General features: G+C 38.4%; 1 non-coding gene across 1 annotated transcript; it reads right to left on the bottom strand.

The window, feature by feature from the left end:
- Positions 1 to 661: 661 nt before the first annotated feature.
- On the bottom strand, positions 662 to 768 carry LOC124888251. Its single transcript, XR_007046382.1, has one exon. It is a non-coding gene; the product is annotated as a small nucleolar RNA R71 (small nucleolar RNA).
- Positions 769 to 8,262: the final 7,494 nt, after the last annotated feature.

Raw genomic sequence — 8,262 nt, 5'->3', positions numbered from 1 at the left:
TTGTCTGAGTTGCAACAAGTTTTTGGCACCGTTGTTAGGGACTAATATAATATAATTAGTAAATTACTAAATTTTAGGTTTTTGATATTAAGTTTAGGTGTTAACAACTTGATCTTAGCGGCTGAATTTTCGTAGGTTTTACTAAATCCAGTTGCGAGAGATAAAGAGTTGGTAGAGCCCTTTGCAGAACCATATCAAATCTTTCAACAAAGGCGAAGAATGGTTAAACAAAGAAATGAACTGGCTGATCCAAATATTGGAAATATTTTGCCTCCTATTATTCCTGCTCAACCATCTGCTAGACCTGTTCGTGAGGTGGCAATCCCACCCACGCACCATGTGATGAACAGTATCTGCAAGCCCGAACCAGGTGGTCAATTTGAATTGAAGCATAATATGGTGCAATTTCTGAATTCAGCAGGGCATTTTCATGGCTTTTCACATGAAGATCCACAGCAGCACATACAGACTTTATTGGAAATAAGCAATACTTACATTCCTAAAGGGGTGAATTCTGATTTTGTCAGACTAACACTCTTTTCTTTCTCTCTAATGGGGGAAGCAAAAATGTAGTTACATGTTGAACCATCTCTCTATCACTTTATGGGAAGATCTAGATCTGAAGTTCCATATTCGATTCTTTCTATCTAGGAAGACTACACGTTTGAGGAGTGAGATCTTGAGTTTCAGATAGAAAGAAGGAGAGAATCTCTACCAATCTTGGGAGAGATTTAAGGGTATGCTCAGAAATTAACCTCACCATTATCAGTCCGATGATGTTTTGTGCATCTTTTATTGAGGGATTGGAGCCAAACATGAAGATTTTCTTGGATTCGGTAGCAGATTGGATTTCACAAGGGAATCCCGACTGGCATGCTAATTCAAGGAGTACTCTTAGGAATGTTGCAGGGGTATTAGAGGTAGATCAGCTCACCGCATTATAGGTACAGATTGCAGCTATGCAAAATCATATGATTACTCAGCTTAATAACATAAAATAGGTGTTACACAACCAGCAACCATAACAAATGCAGCCAACAGGTGAATTCTTGGTGTAATGTTTACAGAAGTGGCAAGTACACAGCAGATGCATGTTCTGTTAATCCAAATTCTATCAATTATGTAGGAAATGCAAATCGGCAGGGACAACAAAATTTTGGTAACACTTATAATCTCAACTGGATGAACCATCCCAACTTCTCATGGGGTGGAAATCAGGCACAGAATGCAAATCATTACAAGGGACCAGTGCAACCAAATCCAATGTCGGTTCAAAATAATCAAGCTACTACTACTAAAACTAGCAATATGGAGGAATTAATGAAGCAGTTTATGGCTCAACAGGTGCAATTTTCAGATGAAATTAAGACTCAACAGGTACAGTTTATAGTTGAGTTGAAGAGTCAATAATTGCTTATGAGAAATCTAGAGTTGCAACTGGGTCAAATTGTAGGAGCACAGAATACAAGACCTCAAGGAGCATTACCGAGCGATACAAAGGCAAATCCTAAGTAGGTAAATGCATTTACAAAAAAGAGTGAGCTCCAAACTAAAGAGACAGTTCAGGAGTAGGTTAGTCCCACAATCAATGATGGGGGTGCTAAAGACAATGCAGAGAAAGAAGTCAAGGATAAAATGGAAAGTGATAAAATTTATGGGGAGAAAAAGACTCTCCCTTTACCCTTTCCTCAAAGGGAAATGAAGCATCAAGAGGAAGCGAGCCATAAATAGTTCTTAGATCTTCTGAAGCAAGTTTGAGTAAATCTTTCTCTTTTTGACATTTTGCAGAGTGTGTCAAAATATGCAAAATATTTAAAGGATATAGTTGCGAATAAGAACCAGTTGATCGAGTATGCTGTAGTTGCACTTACTCAAGAGTGTACATCCAATATTCAAAACAAATTTCCCACGAAGCTTAAGGATCCAGGTAGTTTCACCTTGCAGATTACCATTGGACAGACCATTAGTGCATAGGGATTGTGTGACTTGGGAGCTAGCATAAATCTTATGCCCATATCGTGGTACCAAAAGATGGGTCTTGGGAGTCCCAAACCTACTACTATTATTTTGTAGTTGGTGAATAGGTCCATTGCTAAGCCAGATGGTATTATTGAAGATGTGTTGGTGCAAGTAGGATCTTTAATCTTTTTGGTGGATTTTGTAATTCTTGACTTTGAGGTTGATCCTGTGGTTCCATTTATTTTGGGATGACCCTTCTTAGTAACGGGATAGTCACTAATTGATGTAGGAAAAATGACAATGCGAGCGCATGAAAAATGACAATGCGAGCACATGATAAAGTAGAAGTCTTTGATATTTATAAGGCGCTGAAATTGCCAGCTATATATGAAGAGTTGTTATCTATATTAGTTATTGACCTTGCTTTGGATTGGTAGTTGCTATTGTCTAATGATCCATTAGAGAAAGCTTTGATAGGTCATGATCTTTAGGGAGATGTGAAAGCATTAGAATTAGTCCAGGTTATGAATTTAGCAGTGATTGAGTCGAAGAAAGTGCCTTTTAAGCCATTGAATTGGCCAATTGGCCCATCACCTAAAGCCTCAGTTGAAGAAGCTCCTCAACTGGACTTAAGGTTCTCCCTTGTCATTTAAAATATGTTTTTACTAGTGATCAAGATACTTTGCCTGTTATTTTGTCTTCAGGATTATCATATGTACAGGTAAAGGAAGCCATAGCAGTTCTAAAGAGGAGAAAAAAGGCGATTGGTTGTAAATGTCTGATATTATAGGAATCAATCCAGCATTTTGTATGCATAACATCTACATGAAAGAGAGTTACAGATCGAGAGTGCAGCAACAAAGAAGGTTGAATCCTTTGATGAAGGGGGTGGTCAGAAAAGAAGTAATAAAGTAGTTAGATAGTGGTATTGTCTACCCAATTTCTGATAGCAAATGGGTGAGTCCAGTGCACTGTGTACCAAAGAAAGGAGGGATGACCTTGGTAACTAATGATAATAATGAGTTGATCCCCACACGCATAGTGACCGGTTGGAGGATTTGTATTGACTATCAGATATTGAATGAAGCTATTCGTAAAGATCACTATCCTATTCCTTTCATTGACCAAATGTTGAATAAATTAGTGGGAGAAGAGTATTATTATTTTCTGAATGGGTACTCTGGCTATAATCAGATTATTATAGCACCGGAAGACCATGAGAAGATCACTTTCACTTATCCCTATAGCACATACGCATTCAGACGCATGACCTTTGGCCTATGCAATGCACCTGCTATATTTTAGAGATGTATGATGGCGATATTCTTTGACATGGTTGAAGATTTTATGGAGGTATTCATGGATGATTTCTCTGTGTATGGTAATTCTTTTGAAAAGTGTTTGTAGAATCTTGACAGAGTCCTAGCTCGATGCGAAGAGACAAACTTGGTGCTAAATTAGGAAAAGTGCCACTGTATGGTTAAGGAAGGAATCGTCCTAGGCCATAAAGTGTCATGTAAAGTACTCGAAGTAGATAAGGCAAAAGTTGAAGTAATTGAAAAGTTGCCACATCCAGTCACAATCAAAGGAGTGCAGAGCTTTCTGGGACATGTAGGTTTTTATAGGCAGTTCATTTAAGATTTCTCAAAGATTGCAATCCCCATGTGAAAATTATTGGATAAAGAGGCCATGTTCGAGTTTAGGGTAGATTGCCAAGAAGTTTTTGAAAGAATAAAGAAGAAGTTGACTGAAGCACCTATTCTGATCACACCAGATTGGGAGTTACCGTTTGAGCTGATGTGTGATGCTAGTGATGTTTTTGTGGGATTAGTTTTGGGTCAGAGAAGAGCTAAGGTATTTCACTTGATCTAATATGCTATCAAAGTGTTGAATAATGCTCAAGTTAATTATACAGTTACAGAGAAAGATATGTTGGCAGTGGTGTACACATTTGACAAGTTTAGATCTTACTTAGTTGGTACTAAGGTCATTGTTCATACTGAACATGCTTTCATTAAGCATTTTGTGAACAAAAAGGATGCAAAGCCTCGACTGATTAGGTAGATTCTGCTACTCTAAGAATTCGATCTTGAGGTTCGAGACTGGAAAGGAGCTGAAAATCAAGTTGTTGACCACTTATCACAGATGGAAAGTCGAAACCATATTGTTGATGACTCACTTAGTATTAAGGAAGAGTTTCGTAATGAAAAGTTATTGTCTTTAGATGTAGTTGAGTTTCCATGGTATGCTGATATTGTGAATTTGATAGCTTGTAAGGCGTACCCTCCTGATGCCACCACACAACAAAGAAAAAAATTACTATATGATTCTCATGCCTATATTTAGGACGAACTGTATCTCTTCAAGCAGGGTCCAGATGGAGTTATTCACAAGTGTATTCCAGAGGCTGAATTTTCAAAGGTGCTACAAGATCGACACTCATCTCCTTATGGTGGACATCATGGGAGTAGGAGGACTGCTAGAAAACTATTGCAATCAGGTTTTTTCTGGCCTATGTTATTCAGGCATGCAATTACTTTTATGAAGAATTGTGATCAATGTCAAAGGTTGGGCACTATATCTAGGCATCATGAGATGCACCTCAACAATATCCTCGAAGTTGAAGTCTTTGATGTCTGGGGGATTAATTTTATAGGCCCATTCCTACTTTTAAAAGGTAATCTATACATTTCTGTGGTAGTTGATTATGTCTTCAAATGGGTGGAAGCTGCAGCTTGTCCGATGAATGATGAAAGAGTAGTGCTGAAATTTGTGAAAAAGAACATATTTTCTTGATTTGGTACACCAAGAGCGATAATTAGTAATGGAGGTATGCACTTTATCAATACTTGATTTAAAAATCTTTTTGCTAAATATAGTGTTAGGAACAACGTTACTATGGCGTATCATCCCCAAACAAGTGGACAAGATGAGGTGTCGAATTGGGAGATTAAGCAGATATTATAGAAGACTGTGAATAAGCAGCGAAAAGATTAGGCCGAGAAGTTAGATGACGCACTTTGGGCTTATAGAACAGCTTACAAGATGCCCATTGGGATGTCTCCATATCACTTGGTTTATGGTAAAGCATGCCATCTGCCTGTGGAGCTAGAACATCAAGCATATTGGGCTATGAAAAAGCTGAATCTTAAGATGACAGCCACGGGGGAGAAACGATTATTGCAGCTAAATAAGCTTGATTATTTTAGGATTCATGCCTACGAAAATTCCAAGCTATATAAAGTGAATACCAAAAGATGGCATGATAAACAAATTCAATAAAGAGTTTTTGAACCCGAACAACTTGTTTTGTTATTCAATTCAAGGCTTAAGTTGTTCCCGAGTAAATTGTGATCTAAATGGTCTGGACCTTTTGAGGTGGTGCGAATGACACCTCATGGAGCTGTGGAGTTGTGGAATAAAGAGAAGATGGAGAAGTTTTTGGTGAATGGACAGCATGTAAATCATTATTGGGTGGATCATTTGGATAAGCACAAAGAGTCCATCATTTTCGTTGAGGAGTGAGCCTGAGCTGAGTCGTGCCATAATGTAAAATAAGGCGCTGCATAGGAGGCAACCTACAAATGTAATGTAATAAGATAGTTCCTTTTTGTTTTACTTGTTAAGAAAGAAAAAGATATCAAAAATACAAAAAAAGTGAGTCGGGCCATGACCAAAACTAAGGTACTAGGTGGGAGGCACCCCACTTTTTCTAACGTAGTTTATTATTTTTATTGACGTATAAAAATGAGAACCAAGGTGGCATGAGATAAAAATAGAGTTAAGTGTGACGGTGTGAGTAGATGCTCTCAAGTAAGTAAATATTCACTTTAGCAAGAATTCAAGGTGAAAAAAAAGGGGGACTGAAATATTTCCCCTAAGATGCAAGAATCAGTGAGAAAAATAACTTAGCCAAAATTTTTTATGTTAATTCCAGTGTACACTCACGATAGCCCCATGACGTGAGGCCTAGTTGAGTCAATCCAATGTCGCGACGCGAGGCCCAGTTGGGTCAAGCCAGGGTCGCAATGTGAGGCACAGGCCCATTCCGTTTAAACATTCAATTCCACCCCTCCTCTATAAATACCCCCTTAAATCCCCAAATGCCCTTCATTTCTTTACCTTAACAGTACCGCCCCTAAATTCCCAAAAATAAAATTCTCTCAATTATTTAGTCTCACTCAATGGCACTAAGAGATCGTCATTCATTTTCTTGCCAGGTTTTTCAGGTAAGTACTTAATTCTTTTTCTATGTACTTCAGTGGTTTGCATAAATTGGTGGAAGATTTGAAGTAGTGGTGCAATCTATGCCTTGAGAGTATGATATTGAATGTTGTAAACTTGGATACCTATTAATTCATGCTCCCCTGTGTTAAGTGTGTTTTATTATGTTGGAATTTATATGGTTAATTTTGTGTATGGGTTGATGTATGATGAATAAATTGTTAAATCAGTATAGGAGGAGTACGTTGAGCATAACTAGTTGTGAATTAACTCTTGACATGCATTGCAAATATATTGTTGAACGAAGTTTGCGGATCAAATGTGTTAGACATATTTTTGCTAAATCTGTTAGATCCCGATGATTATGATGTGGTTAGAATGGGAAAAATTGATGATTATTGCTGGGATATAGGATATTTTTTAGCATACTTCACTAATTTATGTTGATCTAATATTGTGATACGTGGACTTATTGGCTGATTTCATGGGAAATCATGCACAAATATTGAATTGAAATCTTGTGCGATGAAGTAAGGACTATTTTATGCACTATGAATTGAATAACAGAGGTGTTTAATTTGTTAGAATAATTAGGACATATGTGTTTATGCTGATTTCTACGTACGGGGAATTCTGAGTACCCTAGTTCTTGTTTACGTACCTATGATAGAAACTAAGTGTGGGGTGTCTAACACCGTCTCTCGTTTAGTGCTTGCTAGTGCCCAATAGGTACTTTCTTTGATAAGTTTGTTGTGTGTTATGTGTACTAATAAAAATGTCTACTCATCAGCACAAAGGCAAGGCAGCAGCTGGAACTTCTGAGCCATCCCGAAAGAGCAATAGCCAAACTGCTCATATGCCTAAAGCTTCTGTTCTTCCAACCAAGCAAGCTAGAAGATATGGGTCGATATGGGTTGTTGAAGAAGGAAAAAAATGGTATACTTCACAAACATAGGAAAAATATACATCTGACCAATTCATTGATCGAGCTAGCCTATTCAGAGAGTTTTCGAGCATGGTGCAAAGGATTGAGGAGTTGCACATGGACTTTTTATTCGAGCAGCCTCATTATTGCAACTTGAGTCTTGTTAGAGAATTCTATGTAAATTGGGACCCACAGACGCGTGATTCAAAAGTCAAAATAAGAGGTTAGGTGCTTACTTTCACTCTTCATACATTAACACTCTTCTAAGTACACCATAACCAAATGCTGAGCCATTGAAGCAGATGAATATTGAGCCACCTTATGCATAAATCTACCATCTGTTATGCGGAACTCAGTCCACGGCTAGGTGGATCTATCATAAAGATAGTGGTATTCACTTGACATTACCTTTTGGTCAGATGAACAGGGAGGCCCGTTGTGGGCAAAGATTATTATGCTTCTCTCATCCATAGGAGATACTTCACTGAGGTGACACATGATAGGGTATGTCTAATCTATGCCCTAATGCGTGATAATATAGATGTAAATGTAGGTGTTGTTGTTTTTTCTGCTATGAAGAGGGCATGGTTTTATGCAGTGCGCGGGTTTGGAATTAGTAGGTTACTAACGAGGTGGTTGAAATAAGAGGGTGTTAAGGAGGAAGAGGAATATGATTATAAGCTACCAGTAGTCACTCAACTTGTTGATTTATCTCATGCAAAGGGGATAACGGGGACTCATGGTTCGGTATTGACTATGCCCGAGTGTCTAGCTCGGAATGATGAGATCACTGCCCGAATATATGGGTTTCAGCTTCTGCAGTTGCGGATGGGGTCATGCCCAGCGATACAATAAGAGATTCGAGCTGTTGAGCTTGACTATTCTCTAGGCCATCATGTGAGGATTATATTGCAGATTGGCCCAGACTGTTTGGAACCGGTAGATGATGATGTGCCCACTGATGAGGAGCATCAAATGTAGGATTTAGATTTAGAGTCAGATGAGGAGAGTGATCCAGACTTAGGCACTGAGGCTTATTGACCAGAATCAGATGATGGTATGGAGGACTAGTGACCAGGGAGTTTCTCCACACCTCATGCTAAGTTTCTATTACAAGAACTGGGATAGTACTTTCTTTTAAGTGTGGGGTGGTG

The sequence above is a fragment of the Capsicum annuum genome, chromosome 10 (genome assembly GCF_002878395.1).
Source record: "Capsicum annuum cultivar UCD-10X-F1 chromosome 10, UCD10Xv1.1, whole genome shotgun sequence".
Classification (NCBI taxonomy): Eukaryota; Viridiplantae; Streptophyta; class Magnoliopsida; order Solanales; family Solanaceae; genus Capsicum; species Capsicum annuum.
This window is presented reverse-complemented; position numbering and strand designations above follow the sequence as displayed.